We start from the raw sequence: 20,045 nt of genomic DNA, 5'->3' as shown, positions 1-20,045 counted from the left end.
ATAGAGACAGATTTATTAGGCAGTATTAGTCAGAAGCACTAAGGTTGGAAGGGGCCTGCAGAGGTCATCTAGTCTGAACCACAAGGTCAGACCAGGATAATTCAGGACCTTGTCCAGAGGTAGATGTTGTACAGCAATACCACTCATAGTGCATATAATGATCTGCAGAGAGCTGGTAGGTCACAGGATCTTAGCTGTCCTCCTTTTCCAGGTACTAAAATACGTTACACAGCTAAAAACAGAATAGTTTCCTAATCCTGTATTCGATGCACATAAATTAGGAGGGAGGGGTTTAAAGCAAACAAGAAAGCAGGTGTAGTACAAAAGCCTCAGGCCAGTTACCTCTTTCTACTGTGTAAACCTGAGGACAGGTTTTTAGACTATCAAATACACACTAGTATTTTTCATCAACTCAGTCTGATATTAGCACAACTATCTCCAAATAATTTCAGTTTAACAATTTAATTCTAAATGAAAAAAAGATAGAAAAGATTGCTACAACTGCAACAATATACGTTAGTGTAATATCACAGCAATATTGCCTCTGGTAGTCAGGCAGACTCACTTAAGCCTAGTATGATCATGCATTTTAGTGTAAGCATACCCAGGTAAGTACTACAAAGCAATCCTCGCAGCAGCCACTACTGGGGAAAACACATTCTGAATGTATCACCACTCTAGCAGAAAATATTAATTGATCATCTACTCCAACTACAACCATATCTAAGTGTGTTTGCCATCACATTTAGTCTGCATCAAGATGAGCTTCATTGCTTTTAGGTTTAAACCTCAAGCCCAGTATGCCACAAAATATAATTTACATGGTGGAGCCCCTTCTGCCAGTGAGTATGAAGTACTTCATTCACAACAGGTGAACTACTTGCAGTCACTGAAGATACTATTTTATAGCCACACTGCACACAATGCAGCTCTGTGGAGAGGGACCTGGGTGTCCTGGTGGACGACAGGTTAACCATGAGCCAGCAGTGTGCCCTGGCTGCCAAGAAAGCCAATGGGATCCTGGGGTGCATCAAGAAGAGTGTGGCCAGCAGGACGAGGGAGGTTCTCCTTCCCCTCTACACTGCCCTAGTGAGGCCTCATCTGGAGTACTGTGTCCAGTTCTGGGCTCCCCAGTTCAAGAAAGATGAAGAGCTACTGGAGAGAGTCCAGCGGAGGGCTACAAGGATGGTGAGGGGACTGGAACATCTCTCCTACGAGGAGAGGCTGAGGGAACTGGGCTTGTTCAGCCTGAAGAAGAGAAGGCTGCGAGGCGACCTAATAAATGCTTATAAATATCTGAAGGGTGGGTGTCAGGAGGATGGGGCCAAGCTCTTTTCAGTGGTGCCCAGAGAGAGGACCAGGGGCAACGGGCACAAACTGAGGCAGAGGAAGTTCCGTCTGAACATGAGGAAGAACTTCTTCCCTCTGAGGGTGACTGAGCACTGGAACAGGCTGCCCAGGGAGGTTGTGGAGTCTCCTTCTCTGGAGATATTCAAGACCCACCTGGACAAGGTCCTGTGCAGCCTGCTGTAGGTGACCCTGCTTGGGCAGGAGGGTTGGACTAGATGACCCACAGAGGTCCCTTCCAACCCCTACCATTCTGTGATTCTGTAAAACCCTTCCTCCCCCACAAGCATTAAGCTGAAAGAGTTCACTCAGCACAGGGAGACATTTCAAACCCAACTTTACACAACAGACTCAAGAGGCTAAAGGTGACACAAGCTGATACTCAGAAGTTGTAGGAATTTGGATTATGAATTAACACTCAATAAGCATTCTAGTGAGAAGAGCAATGTTAAAGATAACTTCATGGCAGCTAACAAGTTTCATACATCCTGTTCCCCAATGCATAACAAAGCTATTAGGGTGTGCAGAAGTAAAGTATCTCAATATAGCAACAGAAGTCAGAAAAGTCTACAGGTTTCCTCACTAAACTGTTGTTTATTTTTTTGTCTCCTGGGAGAGCCATATTATAAGGTACTAGATAGGAAAGAAAACGTTGAAGTTAAGAATGAAGCAAGACCACTATGACAAGCAACAGAACAGAAAAGGATTTTGAATTACAACCATGAAGTTCAGGTTTTTAACCATCTTAGTTGGCAATGAGGAAATGAGCATACACTATAGCAGGCGATTTTACAGTATATAGGCTTCAAAGCTCTATCTAAATCAGAAATTCATCAATACTCTTACATTATGTGGCAGTAGTTTTGCTCCACTTGGATCTCTAACAAGAAAAGCTTGCTCCTTTTTTTAGTCAATTCTTGAGACCGATTTGGTTAGTGGGACATGGACACTGGTCAAGTCTTCTGAAGAAAGTTACTGCCTCGCATGCCTTTTGACCACCTCCTTTTCAAGACTTGTAGGTAGGTGTGTATACAGGCACGTGCCTCTTCTACACTTAAGAATTTTGATCAGTGTTCCTTCCACAAGCGTGTCAGCTTACAATACCCCGATTATTAAATCCTATGTCCAATGTAACATGGAACCTGCACAGTTAAGAATATCTTCCTGGAATAACTATTGTTTCACAAATTTTACTTTGCTGTACAAGGGCTAGGTACGGCACAATATTAAGCACAGCACCACAGTTAAAACAGAAATCTCAGTGATAAGAGACATATGTTCCACAAGAGAAATAAACTGTCTATTATCCTGAGCTCAGTGATGATCAGATGGAACAAATGTACTTGAATCAACAACATTTGTTAGCACACTTCAAACCCTTGGCCTGTAAGTTCAGACTCTGACTGGACAAACTAGCACTTTGCCAAAAGATGCAACATCACCTGTCATGCACCTCAAGCTTCTCGCTTCCAGCAGCAGTCACTTCCTACACAGAGACAGGTCCCATGCTACCTTCTGTAGTGGAGAAAGCATCTCCTGCTCCAATTCATGGCACAACTGCACAAACCGATTCAGTTAAATAAAAGACCAGGCCTAAGGAAAAAAGTTTTGTGTTTAACTCTTAGGTAGATAACTGACCTGATTCACTTCATGGCTGCATAAATATTTGTAGCAGTAAGGAAAAAAAAAAAAAAAAAAGAGGGCCAAGTTCGGGAATGGACAGGCAACAGCAAAGGTTAGGACTGTACTTTTCAATAACTAACCTACTTAACTCGGATTACAATTTCATGAATGCTTTTTCACAGCTCCGCATGAACTTCGTAAGTCACCATATCAGAAGTTATCTTCAGCCAGTGGAAATCTTAACTTTTCCTGCATTATAAATAATGCTACACGTATATAAAACAAACCACAACTACATAACCTTTATTGTGTCTATTAAACACCTTAGGGCTCAGGCGTTCTGTTATTGGCATGTTGTGGCTTCTTTGAATTTACTTAGCCACTTCTGGCAGTCCTCTATCAAAAACATTATCTTTCCAATTGTGCTACTACTTTAGAACAAAAGAAATTATATTTCAAATCCCTTAAAACAATTAATTCTAAATCATGTATAAGCCATGAACTAGATTACCATATAAAATTAACACAGTTAAAAGTTATCTTTTATGTAACTATGATACAACCACTGGATCACATTCTCATTTTTGTTAAAGTTCCTTTCCACAACTTCTGACAAAATGAGTTAAACTTCCCCCTTCTCATGGTCCCTTTTACGTTACCAAAAAAACATAGAAAGACATCCACATAAAAGGTAAACCATACTCATCTTACTTTTAAAATGTAATGAGATCAAACTGAGTTGTGCATTTGCTTCTCCCTTCCCAAATCAGGAAATTTTTCAAACACTTAAACTACTAGAAGTTGTCATACAGAATTTCAAGAGAAGTGGCAATGCCATGAAAATAATACAGTGACACTAATGCATCATCCAGCACCAGTATTGATGCTAAATGCCTTCACCAATATCTTAACTGGGACCACACTAGTAAACTCCATAGCAGCATTGTTCCCTTTAGAAGGCTGAGATACCAAGACATAAACAAACCCGAGCCCAACTGATGCAGCCACCAGCTAGTACTGATTCCTTGCCACACCCATTTATCCCCTTTAAATGAGTTCACCCCTGTGTAGCGTGTGTTCCTATGTTATTTCTGAATTTGGTTTAGGGTTTTAACTCTAAATTTTCAAGTCAGAAAACACATGACACAGGATAGAGTATTCCAAGAGCACAGTACTATTAAGCCTCGGAGAACCATAGCGGTCACTGCCCTTCCAGACCCTACACAGAATCTCCTTCTCACTTCTTTTCTGCAAATCACATGCACAATTTGCATCACTTTACACTGACGTAAGCCATTTGAAATTTCTCCTCCTGCGATCAAGGGGTGCTAGAGCTTGTAATTTGTGGTAGCTCAAAACACGAAGCAAACACCCTTCCCACTGGCACAGATCAGGTCATGTCAGCGTTTAACCCTGTAGATACTGTCACCAAAAGCTCTGTGGAGATTCCAGGTGGGAGCTAAGTATTCATTCTGTTACCTCACTATTTTTAGACATAGTACACCTCGAATTAAAATTAACAGAGACCAGCAGAAAATTACATTAATTGGCAAACAGCAATAGCTTACTGAAGTTTCTATTTGAAAAACTGCTATCAAAAAGTATTGCTTTTCCAGTGTAAAACTGGAGGGGCAAATATGTACATCTTGTTATGAAGTTAGACCCCTACAGAGCTAAGACCTTTATCTTCATTCAGCAAAACTTCAGCAAATTGGAGCGCACGAAGTGTTTGAATAGACCAATACCTCACATATCACCAAGCACATACAGATTTATCCACGGCTTTTATGGAAACTAATAAGGCTTTTCCTTGGTGACCATTTTCCTGTCTTAAAGAGTTTTTATAACAAGAGTCCCTGAGGGACATCAAGAAACAGGCACGTATCTCTTGAAATTGCTAGGAAACTTCACTTTTTTTTTATTAAATACTGCTTGCCATGACAAACAACTTGACTAAAAATAGGATAAAGCAAACAAAATGTTACAAATAGAAGCTTTAAATATAATCACTATAAACTAAAAGTATTATTGAGTCCTGAGTGCAAACCTGGAAACCGTAATCTACAGAAATTGAGAAAACTGGGGAAAAAAAACAAAGCAGGAAAAATTGCAGGGTTTTTTCTAGAAGGGTTCAGAACAAGTGTAGGGATTCCACTTCTGCCCTACTAAAAAAAAAAAAATCAGCAAGTTTTACCATAATTCAGAGGGGGGCAGAGGAGGAAATCAAACCCACTGAGTAAATTTTTACTTCAACAAACGGTTTTGACTTCAAATTTTCACTGACTTAATGAAAGCAGAGTCACCAGTTTCTGTAGCTTTAGCCTAAGGATGCAACTCCTGATGAAGTCAACTGGACCCACACTGAAGACTTAGGCAAAAGGCACGAGTATAACAGGGAAGCTCAGACAGCACCAACCTCCTGAAATTTCATTTCATTCTGCAAAGTGAACACTGGAGACTATTATTTTTATTTGGTGCTAACTCTTCATTATGGAAAGCTCCCATGGACTTAAGTGGAGACATTTTACTCGATTAGAAAGACCAGAAAAGGACCTCATGCAACAGGATTAATGAACTGTTGTAGTCTCAAAAGCAACATAGACTATAGTGACCCCTTCCCTCAACCTTCATCTGCATCCCCCATCTGGGCAATGACTATTCCCCTTACAGTAATAAAAATTACCGGCACAGTACATTCCACTCACATTTCCACTCCAATTCAGTTAGCACCACATGAAAATAGTGTCAATCTCCACTTACAGAAGTGGCAGATATAAGGAAGAGGATTTTTAATATTTTTTTTAAATGCTAACTGGTGCAAATCCCAAATGTTCTAATCCTTTCCATTGACATTCTAGCCATATTAAATTTAGCTGAGACTTTGTAACTATTTTTGGAAGCTTTTAACATCTAGAGGGACTATTCACTTTTATTCATCTAAAGCGGGGCTGGCCAGCTCAAGCTGTTCAAGACCTGCACATTGCTCAGAAGGCTCAGCTGTGCTTCGCATGACAGGGATGTACCCGACAACCAGTAAAGCAACTCATCTGCCGTTGGACTGCTAAGCAATCTGTATCTCCAGCTCTGAAGAAAAGCCAGCAGACACTGGTGCTCAACCCTACTAAGCCAAGACTCCAGCCCCACTCCACAATAGGAAGATGATACCAATGCCAGGTGTGAAGATTGTATGTGCTGTTCTTAAGGTCAAAAAGTTGGGCTATGATTAGTCAACCCCTAAAGCTACCACAGTAACACTGATGTATACAAAGAACAAAAAACCCTCCCGAAACCCAAAGAAACCAGAACAAGCTTTCCGATTACCTTCACGTGGCCTCTGTGCTACTCTATTTAAAGCAAGCCAGTTTTATAAGGCGCACGCAGTATTACAATGTTGCTGGCCTTCAGCCAGATCTGTCACCTCACACAGGGGTCAGTGGAACACTCGTTTAATAGCCCTCTAGCTTGTCACGTAAAATTCATAACTATACCCCAATTCTTACCAAGACCTACTTTCCCTTTCCCTGTTAGGAAGGAAAAAAGGAAGAAACCATGCATGTCAGAAAAACATGCAACAGGAGCTGTTCACAGTGTTCAGCTCCTGGAAGGCACTGAAGGCACCATGATGACTTTGAATAAAATTTCAAAGTTTTCTTGAAACAGATTTTACACAAATAACTTGTAACTTAAAAAAACATCAAGGACATCAATGCAATGACAAATATTTTTTAGTACAAACAATGATAAATCAAGCCACTGAATCTTCATACACACTACAGTGTTTGGAAGAGGACAGACAAACTAGATCATGTAGTTCACAACTCCATTGCAGAAGCTGAAGGAGAATGGACTTCTCTGTACAGTTCCTGCTGTTAAAGTTACCAGTTACTAGTTATGGAAGTTGATAGTCTACAGAAAATCTTCTTCTGTCCTTCTTTACTGTGAAGAGTTTATAGTTTTTCTGATTGTTTCATATTCTCACAGTATTCAGACTTCCATCTGTTCAGGAATGATGTGTAACCATGTAATTTAGTTTTACTGCAACAATATGTGCAGCAGTTTCTTTACAATAATTCTGTATTTTCATAGGAAAAGAGTTTTCCTTTTTACAGGACAACCATTCTAACTAGACAAGCAACACACAGAGCACACCAATCTGCAAGTGCAGATCTTGAAAGCCTAACACAGCAGCTGACGTGAAGCATAGCCCCTGATTAAACCATGATTCTCATGTGAATGATTTCTTTCAGCTGTATAAACCTACTGTAGATTTTCCTTTTATGAAACTAGATTAAACCCCAAACTCTAAGGGACCAAAATATTTTAAAAGGGATATGAAAGAATCTAAGGGGAAGGGAAACAAACCAACAACTCTGGGGAGCTACCTGCTCTCTAAGCACCAAGTAAGATGGGCACGGGATGCTGCCGCGAACTTCAGAGCGGCCCAGGCAGAATCTCCCTCCGGGATACGGGCTTCCCCACACTCCCGCACACCAGCCCTAAGCTGCACAAGCAGCTGGGACCGGTCTGCAGCACCGCAACCGCCCAGCGCCTCCCGCACGGCCGCACAACCCCGCTTCCCGCCCCGCACGCGGGGATGCTCCCGCATCCCACCGAGCTCCAAACCCGCCCGGGCCGCCACGACGCTCTCCCTCGCCCCACGCCCCCACCCCCGCCCACTGCCCCGCAGCCCGCAAAGCCACAGGCGAAAGGAGCCCCGAGGTGAGAGCGGGGCCCGGGGAGCGGGCAGCACGGCGGGCGCCGAGGGAGAGCCGGCGGGGCGGTTACATAACCCCGCCACGGCGGGCGCACGGCGCCGGGTCGGCGGGGCAGGGCTGCAGCCGGGCGGCCCCGCCGGGGAAGGAGCCCTCCGCGGCACCGGCCGTGCCCTTACCCGCTGCGGCTTGCTCGTCCTTCGCCTCCCCGCCCGCCTCCACCGAGCCCCGCGCCGCCGGCTCCTCAGCGACCGCCCCGCACCTCTCGCCTGCCCGCGCCGCTGGAGCGAAGGTGGAGGACGAGGCGGGAGTGCTGAGGGGACGCCACAACCCAATCAGCAAACTCCTCCATCCAAACGAGCAGGAGGGATTCGCCAATAAGAATGCGAGGAGCAAACTGGCCCCGCCTCCTCCATCCCCTGGCCACGCCCCTCGCCTCCCACGGCTTCGCGCCGGGTCTCGGTTACCGGCGGGGGCGGCAGCGGGGGCGAGGGGCGGCGGCGTCCCCCGTTCCGTGTGGGGACGGGCGAGGCGGGGCGGAGCCTCACGTCGCCCCCGGCACCCAGGGAGCGGTAGGAACCACGCAGCGGTTTGTGTCCTCGCTACTAGTGCGTGGTAAAGCTTCCCTCCCTCAGGGTGTACCCCCCCCCCGCCCTGAGGTGAGGTGAGGTGAGGTGAGGTGAGGTGAGGTGAGGTGAGGTGAGGTGAGGTGGGATGGGATGGGATGGGGTGGGATGGGATGGGATGGGATGGGATGGGATGGGGTAGGGAGCTGTGGGATGGGATGGGGGTGAGGAGGGGTGGGATGGGATGGAGAGAGGTAGGGTGGGCTGGGAAGGGATGGGATGGGGAGAGGTGGGGTGGGTTGCTCACACAGTGCCACAACTCCTCGCTATGGTTTTCGTGACAAATCTCCTAATGCCCCCTGTGGTGATTTTGTAGGGGGTTAAATGCCTCTGGGGGATGGAGCTCCCCACTGCCATTCCCCCTTCTGCCCACCGATAAGCAAACTGGCCCTTGAAGTGAGCTCCGTCTGGAATGGATCCGATTGTCGCCCATCTCTTCTTCAGACTAACAGGTGAATAAGGTGTATCTCCCCGTCACAGACGAGGCCAGAAGGTGCATTTGTAAGACCCTTAAGGAACATCAGGCTTATAGTGGAAAAAAGGCTGATTGTGGTCTTGATTTTAAGAAGCAAAGAAAACATTCAGATGCCCCCCAGGCATGCTTTATTAAAGGAAGGGCTATTTTCTCTCTTCCAGCTGTACGTCCGAGACTGCTAAGCGTCAGAGGCTGGTGCTGATTTTCTGCGGTCTCTTCGCTTTGGAATGTAATACACAGGGATTTAATCAATAGGGTTATACAGAAATGTAAATAGGTATCTGTAAAGATGGCTTTGAAAATCTGCAGAATATAAGGGAGAATGAGAAGATTCCCATATAATTATTAAATACCCTATAAAAAAAATCCATGGAAGGAATAATTCTCCATTAGTTAATACTATATAAAAAGTTGTATGCCATTTACAGCAGCACTTTCCAATAATAGCAGAAAAAACTGCTGTAATGAATGAGATCAATAGTGTATCCCACCTCATCTCTGCAAATACCTAAGAGCAATGCCTTGTAAATTGTTGTACTTGCAACAGAAGCGTTTCTTCCTGGTCCCAATAAGTAAGGACTGACATGCCTTGGTACATATCTGATTTAGGCACTTTCCAGGCTTTCTTATTTGGCTGTACTTTGTAATGTATAATAGGTAACTGATAGTAATAATTACTGTTTCTCCTTGTTTTATCCTTGTGCCTAAAATTTGAATCCCTGATGGTGATCTTACTGTTTTAGGCACTATGCAGAAGAGAAAGCAAGCTATGGAACCAAAGATGTCACAATATAAACTAATCAGGTTTTAAATCAAATTATATGCTCGTTGTTTTGGGTTTTAAGAATTCAACCTGTTAAGATGTCTTCCTTTGTCTCCATTTACATGTGTTTCCTTTGCATGGTGTCTTATTTTAATATTCTGAGTAGGAAGGGCATCCACTGTGCTTTTTTTGTCCCACATTTTATGTTATACAATTTCCTTGTGTGTTCTTATCCCCATAACTCTTAACTTTGTCTTGTTCACAGTAGCCAGTCTCACGTTCTTTTCTTTTTCATATTTTTATACTGGGAAGAATATTTTCATTGTGATGAAGTTGCCCTAGCATATGCTTTCCTTGAATTAAAATAGGAATCTCTACAGTTAAGAAAGCAAGCTAAACCATGTTCAGGAAAAATCAGGAACTTCTAGGTCAGGACTTTGGCTTTTATATGCATCCAGACATTATTGCCAAAATGAAGGGGAAAAAACCCAAATTCGACTGTTTGCAGAACAAATGTCCCTCAAATTAGACAATAATGACAACAATATCCCCTGTTGTAAGCATTAAAGATTATTATTATTACTATTAAGAAAGGTAACAAAATAATATATTATTTAGACATGGAAAAGTGGCACTGCAAAAATAAGAGCAAGAACAACTGAGGAAACGTCCTTCCTGGAGTCACACCATATACCAACATAGGCCTCAGTGCTATTCGGGCCACGCAGCCTGAGTAGGCACCCTGTGCTTCCTAAATGCTGTGGGCATCTTCCCACAACCCAAGCAGTTGTAGAGTGCCAAAATCTGGAGGAAGATGAAATTCTGGAAAGGATACCAAAGGAGGTGATAAAACAGCTGCTCCTTGCAAGATTTGCAAGCAGTGCTGTAGTCCTTCTCCCACAGAACTGAGTGGGAGTTTTGTTACTGATATCTCCGAGCACAGGCTTAGCCCATCTCATCCAAATCCCGAGCTGCTCATTATCTTCAGTCTGCACCTGCTTCTTATCTACAGTTTTAATCCATAAGCAAAAGTGGCCTCTCAAATGTACTGAAGCAACCACGGTGAATTTCAACACAAATAAAGTACTGTAGCCAAAAGACTTGCCCCCTGATGTTATGCTGGTTTCTGATCATCAAAATACAAACACTGACTCCTGCAGCCTTTGCAGGATTTTTGGTGACAAAGTTTTCTCTTTTCAGAAGAAATGAGAAATCCATAGATTCTCAAGAAGTGAACGCTGTTTCTTTTACATTTCTACTCACTGGGATAATCCCAAATTCTTTGGCCAGATATGAATTATGATTTCTTGCAAATGGCTGAGTCTGGAGATTAGAGTGGATAAAGCAAGTAAAATTAATGTTGACTCTATCAGCATTAGCATACCCTTGATTGTTTCTGTTACTTTTTTAGAATATAAAAACACAGTTGGATACATCTAGCTCTGTATCTTGTCTCCAGCAGCCACGACGGGATGCTTGGTAAAACAGTGTAAAAATAGACCATGTATTCTTCTCCTATTTACCTTGTAATTTTCCAGCAACTAGTGGGGTAGGGGCTTCTGGATCTCAGGGTTGTATCCAAGCTACTGTGCTTAGTTTCTACCAGTGGTCCTGTTCTCTAGGGAGTTTGTCTTCACTATTTTTGAGCCCATTTTTGGTTTTGCTTTCCACAACGTGCCGTGCTGTGATAATTCCTCACTGTGTAAAAACAATTTCAAGTCTTCTTCCTGATTGTTTTATTAAGTGTTCCTTTGTTATAGAGGCAGTAAATGAAATTTCTTTTGTGACCTCACCACCATTCTTTTCCAGACTTTAATGAGATTTCCCTTCAGCTATCCCTCTTTCAAACTGATATGGTTTTCTTTGTTTCCGTACCTTATCACTATTCTCTCTACCTTTTCTCATTTTACTAGAAAATACTACTTTCTTTAAACCTTTGATTCTACTAAAATGACCGTTCAATTTTTCTGCATCTGGAATAGGCAAGAGCTGTATGGCTGAGGGCCTTGCAAGAGCCCTAAGCATATGAGTGACAGAGTCCTATAACTTTGTGGGTCCCCTCATCATCCAAGGGGGGAACTTCTAATTCTTAACATTCAGTTCCCCTTTTTGACCGCGTCCTAGCCCCACACTAACATTTTCAGAGAGCGTTCCACTTCAACCTCCAGATCTCCTGCAGCAAAAGTGATAGCTCGAACCAGTGTCTATGGATATATAGTCAGGGTTATTTTTTCCCACGTACGTTACTTTGCACTTATCACCGCTGATTTTCGTCTGCTATTTTATCACCCAGTCACTCAGTACAGTGAGACAGCATTGCCTCGACACCTCTTCAGTTCCATCCTGAATGTGTGTAGGAACTGCAAAGCAGCTTAGATACAACATATTGCAGATGTTTAAATAAAAAACATGGAAATGAAAGACCATCTCAATTTTTTTTTTCATTTATCTACAGAGCATTTTGCACAGTTCTGGGTGCAAGATTAACAATGGCACCAATGAAAAATTGCTGCAGAAAAGGAGAGTATCCTTCACTTGCTGTAAAATTTCAGTGCCTGTAATGCCCTTGCGCAGGACACACCACGAGCAGGTTGATCGTGGAGTGGGGCTGTTTCTTTGGGGGTTTGGAGACGCAGAGAAGCACATACTTCAGCAGTGCGCAGGGATGCCGGTTCTCTCCAGATCTGTTAGGTGGGGGTCAGGCAAGTGGGGAGAACTTGTGGCACCACGCTGAGAACCCCTGAACTCACAACCTTGCAGTGGGACAGCCCCTGCGTTTGGCTCTGTTGCTCCCTAAACCTTTTCTTTGGGATATCCACTGTCTTTCTGAGCATCTTCAGGGTCAGACAGAGGTCAGACAGGAGGCTCATGTCTTTTACGGCAATGAGAACAGGAACAGAGAGTCTTCACATTTTCCATCCACTCCTGAGAGTGAGAGTTGCCTGAAAAAAAGTCTTTTTGATTTGACATTGCAAAAACTCCATTTCTAACATAAAGTCCCACAAAATAGAGCTTTATTATCTTACAGCTAGCCCTCAGTTTTGAAGACAACAAAAATGCCATGTCCCAATTTCTGGTTAAGGAATATTTTTAACCAAGAGATGTTTTTTTAGCCTAGATGCATGATTGATCAAGGGGAAAAATGGGTTTCATTGACTTTTAAAACAATCTCTATTTCAAGAAAGACAAATAAAAACGTTTTTGTTCTGCAACAAGTACCATCCTTAAATTACAAGTACAGTTCTCTCAGATCTGAAATATTATGGCCAGATTTAAATTCTCCCATTCAAAAGAGGAAGTTTTCATACTGTTAAAATACATGAGGTATTTAAGATGATTGTTTTCCCCTATGGGCTACCTGTTTCTTCTCAGCCCTCATCCCTATGCAAAATTAAGGCAGCGCTGTGTGAATCGCTGATTGCGTGTACGCCTGCTACCAAAGCTACAAGCATCTCATGTTGTGAAACAGGGGGATGACAAACTGCAGAGGTAGGGTGGTGATGAAACCAATTCCCTGGTTTCTTTAAAAGATTGTCTTTTCCTCTTGATGTCCTTTTCCCAGTGATCTTCTCTCTGCAGAGTCTTGGTCTGTTTATTTCGTCACTGATTCACTAAGGCCAAGGCTGGTGCAAGCTACCATGCAAATTGAAAAGCCGTCTTGGAGGTACAGTCACAATTCAACAGCATGACTGATAATGTCAGCTCAAATTCCTCAAGAAGAACTGCGGTTTGCTGCCATGTGTTAACAAGTACAAGCATTTGGTTTCTAGGATTTACCCAATCAAAATACAGGAAGCTAAAACATCTGGCTTGTCAAAATGATCATAAGCTTATAGAGGGAATGACAAAGATGTCAGACAAACAAAGTCCAGGAAATGAACACAGTTGAACCAGCACATAAGTTCAGTCTCTAAACATACTGTCTTACCTTTCTGATGCACTGATTTTTATCTTTTTTTAGACTGAAATTCTGCAGGGAGGAAACTTCATGTATCTGAGGAAGTGCTAAGCGTCATGATGGTATTTAGTAAGTAATTCTTGCCACCTCTTCTGCTATTTCTTAGATTTGTGATGAGAATTATTAGAAGTGACTTGCCCATTGTGACCCAAATGGAAATAAAAAAAATACAATGAGCCATAGCTATGTGACCTCAAGCCAAATGCTTCAAACTCATGTACCTAAATATAGACACCTAAATAAATGGCCTGATTTTCAGAAGCACTGTGCAATTCTGAGAGTTGTAGGTGCTCTGAAAAATCAAGATGCTTATTTAGGTATCCAAACACAGACTGAGCTTCTGAATATATTATTTAATCTGCTTCAGAATGTAAACTAAGAAAACAAAAGTACTACAAATACTATTTTTACATGTGCTGATTAGAAGGCCACACAGTGTAATAAACTGCAGGACACAATATACTCCTATAAAATGAATACTGTGTTAATTATTGTTTATTAATTGTTGAGAAGTAGAATTTCAGAGCCCTAGTTCTGAAGCAGTGCTAGAAGGGTTTGATGGAGAAGTCCACTGTACTAGATTTCTTTGCCTTTTATTACTCTTTATTCATAATTATGGAGCTTGACGCAGAAAGGCTTTCAAAAATGTCAGACTAAGGAGTTTTGTTTATATTGAGAGATCATAAAAAATTATTTGTGTGTTTCATTCTCTTAAAGTGTGATCCATAGTCTTAAGGCATTTTGTGTTTTTCTTTGCTATCTGAAATCTTCATTCATTATTCTGACACTTTCAGGCAACTGTTGAAGGCGTAAGTGGAATATCATTGGAAGCAGAAGGGTGTGAATGGCAAGTTATTAGTAAGCACATGACACCACGTACACATTCAGTTAATAGAAAATAAGCAGCTCAGGCAGGTAAGTAACAACTGAGACTGTATTTTTGTGCCTGAATTGTTCCTAGAAGTAAAAACTTACATACATGGCCTTTTTCAACACTTCTACGAAGACATGTTTTGTTTAGACACAATATATTAGTATATGTATTATTATGTATTATAGATTATAAATTATTATATATATTATTATTTTTATATGTTATGGCACTGATCTTCTATAAATTCATCAATGATTGACAGTTGGCCCCTAGATGGTGCCAGTGCCTACGTACTGCCAGCCCTTATGCAAGGTGAACACTGGAGACAGCAAAATGGAAATGGTCTTCCTCACACAGATACTCTTGGTCAGTCGTAGCTTCCACAGCACTGAGTCATTGTGGCAGAGCAACCTCCGAAGAGTGTCCTTCTTCCACATCAGCCAGAGGGAAGTCTCTGCGCCTTCCTCCTGCTCTCCCAGCTGTGTGACAGAGCTCCAAAGGAGACAGCCAGTCCATCCAGCCATTATGTTCTGCCGAGGCACTGATCTGCCAGTCTTACCCTTGCAGTGCTGCACTCCAGCTTTAAGCTTTTCAGATATTTGGCAGCCTGGATATCTGAAAATCCTGAAGCAAAGAGTGAGCTGGATTTACAGCTGAGTTGGGAAGGGGGAAAAAGGGCACTGGTGAAGATCTCAGGGAGGACAGGAACAGTAAAGGGAAGTTAAAAGGGAAGGGAGAGAAGAAACAGGGCCTCTGGTCTAGATTCTGCTCTTGGCCTGCTCCAGTGCTACCACTGGCAGAAGCCCACTGGGCTGTGCATTCATTATGTAAATCTCTTTGCACAAAGAACCTGTGCTAGAGATGTCCGTTTCAGACAACCAGCCCATCAAGACATCCAGTGGCACAGCATGCTCCGGGTGGCGAGGTGCTCGGTGTCCAGGAGGTGGGACAGCCCCAGCTTGCACCCTTTGCCCAGCTTCCACCTTTGACCACTGTACAAAGATGCCAGTGCTGGCATGTCTCCGTGTGGAGGGATAAATGTGTCTTGTCATGTGCAGATCAGTGCTGGCAGGTGTGGTAGCTCAGGGCAGATGCTTTAGTGATTGCAGCTTTTGCTATGTTCTGTCACTTGGATTTGTCCTGGCTTGTGGGTACGTAGAGAACTCGTTACCCGATTTGTTCTGACAGACCCATATGCCTACACGTGCAAAGTGTGCAGGGCCACAAAACCTCTGAACCAGAGTGCAAGGCCGGAGTCTGGAAGGAAAATTTAGCAAGCCCGAATATGTTGATTAATACCCAAAGGACAGACTATAACCATCTCCTGCTGATTTGGGTCTTTTTGTTATTTTAAGGAACAACCAGATCATTGTGATGAGACTAGCTTTTAACAAAGCGGTGCTTGATTTCAGTGCATGGTAAGCAAAGGCCAGTTGCCAGGTTTTCAGATAGTAAAACATCCTTTGGTTTATTTTTTCAGAAAAAGGAACTTCAAACCTCAGGTTTAATGCCTGAAAGCACCCTTGTAATCATCCTTTTTTATCTGTGTATTATTCCAGTTCTATAAACAAGCTTAAAATAGTAAATGATAATACCAAGGTTTGGACAGAGGAAGAGCGTCACAGGCAGTATCTTGAGCTGTAATGAACTACGTAAAGAGTAGAACACTGTAAGTATCTTGCACTGCTCATCTATTCACTTTAACCTGGGAATCACACTTGGGCAGCCATGTCTTGATACTGGAAAGCGCTTGATTTTCTTTTGGTACGAAGCAAACACATTTAATGCTTTTCTGAGCAATGATAGTTTTCAGAATATAGGCCAGATAAAACGCTAATGCCTTGAAATTGCCTCTGGATGTGTGTCAGCAGTAACAAAGACCAACACTATGAAACCACTGAAACTTTTGTGTTTAATTTGAGAGAGTCAAGTCCAGCTACGGTTTGAGACCTTTGACATGAGAAAGAGTGACAGAACCCTATCTTCTGCTTGGAGCACACTTTACCACCTAAAGACCCCACAGCTAGAGGAGTCTGGAAATGCAGTGCTGAAGGACTACATCCATAGAGCCTTGCTTGGCTCTTATTTGGGTCAGTTATTCACAGAAATCATTTGTAATTGTCTCTGAGCAAGGACCCAGGAAAAAGTGAATGCCAAATCTTGGCATTCCTTAATTACACTTTGTAAAGAACATGAACCTCCTTAGCTTTAGGCTTCTCTGGCCCGCTGTGATTAGCTGATCTGATGTCTGCCTTGTGTGGGGTATCATAATCTCAGGAAATATGTTTTCTGCCTCTATAGACTACCTAGAAGTTGCTTTATGGAAGTGGAATTCCTGTATGGAGAATTTACATCTTCAGACGTTTCTGATTTATGTTTTGCAGATTACTCAAAAGTATTCCGGATGCCTTTCCCTCCTTTCTCCACCCCAGGAGTGCACACACACCACCCCCAAAACTTTCTTTTCAGAAAAATATGCAATTCTGTTTTCAGAACTATTAGTGTAGAAATGTAGTTTCAGTCCTCGGTAAAACAATTCCATTTCCCGATCTGCGTTATTACCTCATTTCAGGGGGGAATCTGCTCGTTTTCACTTCAGCCTGCTGCAGAAAGGTACAGCAAGCTCTAAAGGCCCATCCATTACTACACTTCAGTTTCCTCAGGCTGTGCTCAAGTCACTTGTGAGTGTTCCCTTTCTTAAGCTAACCAGACTGACTCCAGGGCTTGGCAGGCTTAGCAACATTTTCATCAACTTTCTGATTCAGCTCTGATGTCTCTCAAATTTATCAGCAGCCTTTTGGAATCGTGGCCAGGGTGGCTACAGTGCTGTCCATGGGAGATGTAGTATCTCCTCTCCAGCACAGAAGTCCTCGTCGTCCTATCCAAAATCCATGTTATCCCTTTCAGGCATAGTATCCCAGTAGAACTCAGGCCCAGTTGTTTGCTCACTTGCCATGACTCCCTTCCTCACTTGTCTTTTTCAAAGCTGCAAAGATTTAACAGTAATAATTGCCCTGCACTTGTACATTAAGCTCTTTCAATGCTTGTTACTGCAACAGTCTTTTTGGTACTTGAGAAAGATGAGGTAGCAAACTTCTAACACAGTAAAAGCAGTACATGAGTGAAAAAGCCTGATATAAGTTAGGACAGTTAGAGTATAGGTGTAGTTCCTATCTCACAGGTAGCTGCTATACGACCTTCTAGCTAATGCTTTTACATAGTGGTTGGGTTTATGAAAAGTCATTGTATTTTTACTCAACAAGAAACTTGTCCAGTGTCTTTAAATTCCAAGCTTTGCATTAAAACTGAAGTCTTTCTGAAGCGTCTGAGATACAGCTGTTTCATCAGCTTCTTAAAAAGTGTGGACTAAGAGATTTAAAGTATTTCTTCTGAATTTTTTGACTGTAACTCTGCAGGTAATATAATTCACCAGTAACACAAATATGACAGTTCCAATTCAGGAAAGCACATAGTTTATCCAAAGTCTTACAGACACCCGTTGCTAGCAATAAGCAGGCTTGAGTGCTCTGCTGAGTGCAAGGAATATTTACAGCTTTTAATCCGTATAGACTTTGCAGCAGTGGGTAATTATCATTATTACCCCAATGTATCGGTGAGGAAACCGAGTCACTGAGGGATGAAGTGATTCACCCAAAGAGCCCAGTGAGTCAATAGGAGAGGTGGAAACAGAGCACAGAATTCCCTGCGTTATCCATTGGAGTCCTCAGATAATATCATTTTATAAATGCTCTATCTCTGTAAAGACTTCAGTGCTATAATTATCTTCCCAGGACTCTCATGGAAACAAGATATTAATAACTCCATTAAGCCTTTCCTAGTAATTTTATGATCAAAGTGAAAAAAATAAATAATGCCGTGCCAATCGGTCGCATGTCCAATGTCATTCAGAAAGGCTGCATGATGAAAGCTTCTCCTTGGTTGGTTCAGTTAAATGCGTGCTATCTTTTGAATGCCTTCCTTGTGTCTGATTCCCCTTCCACTGCATACCGGTGGAGAGGAAATATTTTTTGCCATGTGATGAGCCACACGTTTAGAATGTACCAAATAACTGGGAAAGATGCTTGCTGCCAATAAAACCTACTGGTTTATGCTATAAATGTGACTGTTTAAAAAAAATATTTTTCCTGAAAGTCCTTAATGTTCGCCAGTTTCACCTAAAATGAGCAAAGCTACCTCAGTATTTCCACTAACCCTTGCATATCTTTAAAATTGCAACACAGATGCCAAGACTAACTGCAAACAACAGGTCAGTGACTGAGGCATTTGGACCCTGGTTCTGCAAAGCACTTACGCGTGTGCTTACATTGAAATCCATTCTTATTCTGTAAATCCCTTTTAAGTGTTTGCTTAAAGCAAAACACATTCTTAAGTTGAGTTTTGCTTGGCACAGTGCTTAGGCACAGCACAGAGCTAGGGCCTTAGAACTGATTTCCTTTTGAAAGCAAGTCATTATTTTTAGCTTACCTCTCAATGGCTACAGCCATATCTTTTAGTCCCCAGATATCTATTTTCAGGAGGTATACGTGCTAAGCCTAAACTTCTGGTTTCTGTGACAATCAGTGGCGCAGAAAAGATACCGAATACCATTACTAATGTAGAGAAAGAGACCACTTGAAATACTTGACTGCTAAGTAGAGATGAGAGGGGCCTTCAGAGAGGCTCATTAGAGGGAAGACATAAAAGAAGCTGTGATTATTCTGGGAGGCGGCTGCTGATAGGGCGGGTTATCTTTTCACCGTGCTGACTGGAGAAGGTTCACTTGCAGTAGGTCAACAATTTTATCTCAAAATGCTTTGATGACTTTTCTGTCAAATATTATTTTTCCACAGGAAATTTATGATTTCAAGGAAAATGTTTATACTTTCTTCAAAAGTATCAACAGTGGTTTGGCTCCAATGTGATAGTGTCTGTGGGGTTTTTTTCCTGAAAGTCTTCATTAATATACAATAAAATCCAAAAATTGTTGAAGGAAATTTGATTTAAAAGAGCTTTATTGCTCATTTTTCATAACTCTAGATTTCTTCTCTCTCATTAAGAAGACTCCTACCATTTGTTCTGCTGGCTTAGACATGGGAGTTACTTATCTCAACAGAAAAGAAAACCAACATATAGTCCTGGCTAGCCCAAACCACGGGTTTTGCTCAGATACATCTGGCCTATGGCATGTCTGGAGGAGGAACAGCATTTTCTAAGATGGTTTTTGAGGGATGTCCCACTGTACTCCCGTTAACATCCATACTTCATTCAGAATGTAGAAATACAAAGACAGGTCAAAATACTTTTTCTTTTTTTTCTTTTTGGGTTAAAAATCTGCTTGTGGACAGGAGATACTACCCTTGTGGTGGTAGTATGAATAAAAACTGCATTCTGACTCCTCTCACGTAGAAAAGCTTTCTAACAGTAGGGAGAGTCAAGAGGACAATTCCCCCATGGAACTTCAGCACTGCTGTACTTAAAAGCAGACCGGACAAACACTTGAAGAAGAATAATTTAGATACTGTTAATCCATTCCTGAGTAGGGTATCATGATGACCTTTTAATACCTTTAACCCTGTCCCAGTGGGAAAGTGCTGTCTTTCCCTCCCCCAGAAGCCTGTGAATTACTTGCAGGTAGAAGACCCCATTTAGCTCTATCACTTGACCACC

At 42.3% G+C, this 20,045-nt stretch overlaps 1 protein-coding gene across 2 annotated transcripts in view; it reads right to left on the bottom strand.

Annotated features, from left to right (window-relative positions):
* RCAN2 (regulator of calcineurin 2) overlaps window positions 1-7,978 on the bottom strand; it is a 95,612-nt gene extending 87,634 nt beyond the window's left edge. The window contains exon 1 of one of the 2 annotated variants that reach the window (XM_075414967.1): window positions 7,862-7,978. The gene's annotated coding sequence lies outside the window, so the exon portion shown is untranslated. The remainder of the gene's footprint in view (window positions 1-7,861) is intronic. The other variant, XM_075414968.1, reaches the window with a different exon arrangement.
* Window positions 7,979-20,045: the final 12,067 nt, after the last annotated feature.

Source organism: Opisthocomus hoazin, chromosome 2, assembly GCF_030867145.1.
Source record: "Opisthocomus hoazin isolate bOpiHoa1 chromosome 2, bOpiHoa1.hap1, whole genome shotgun sequence".
NCBI classification, from domain to species: domain Eukaryota; kingdom Metazoa; phylum Chordata; class Aves; order Opisthocomiformes; family Opisthocomidae; genus Opisthocomus; species Opisthocomus hoazin.
Note: the sequence above shows the minus strand (reverse complement) of the source record. Positions and strands in the feature narration are given on the sequence as shown.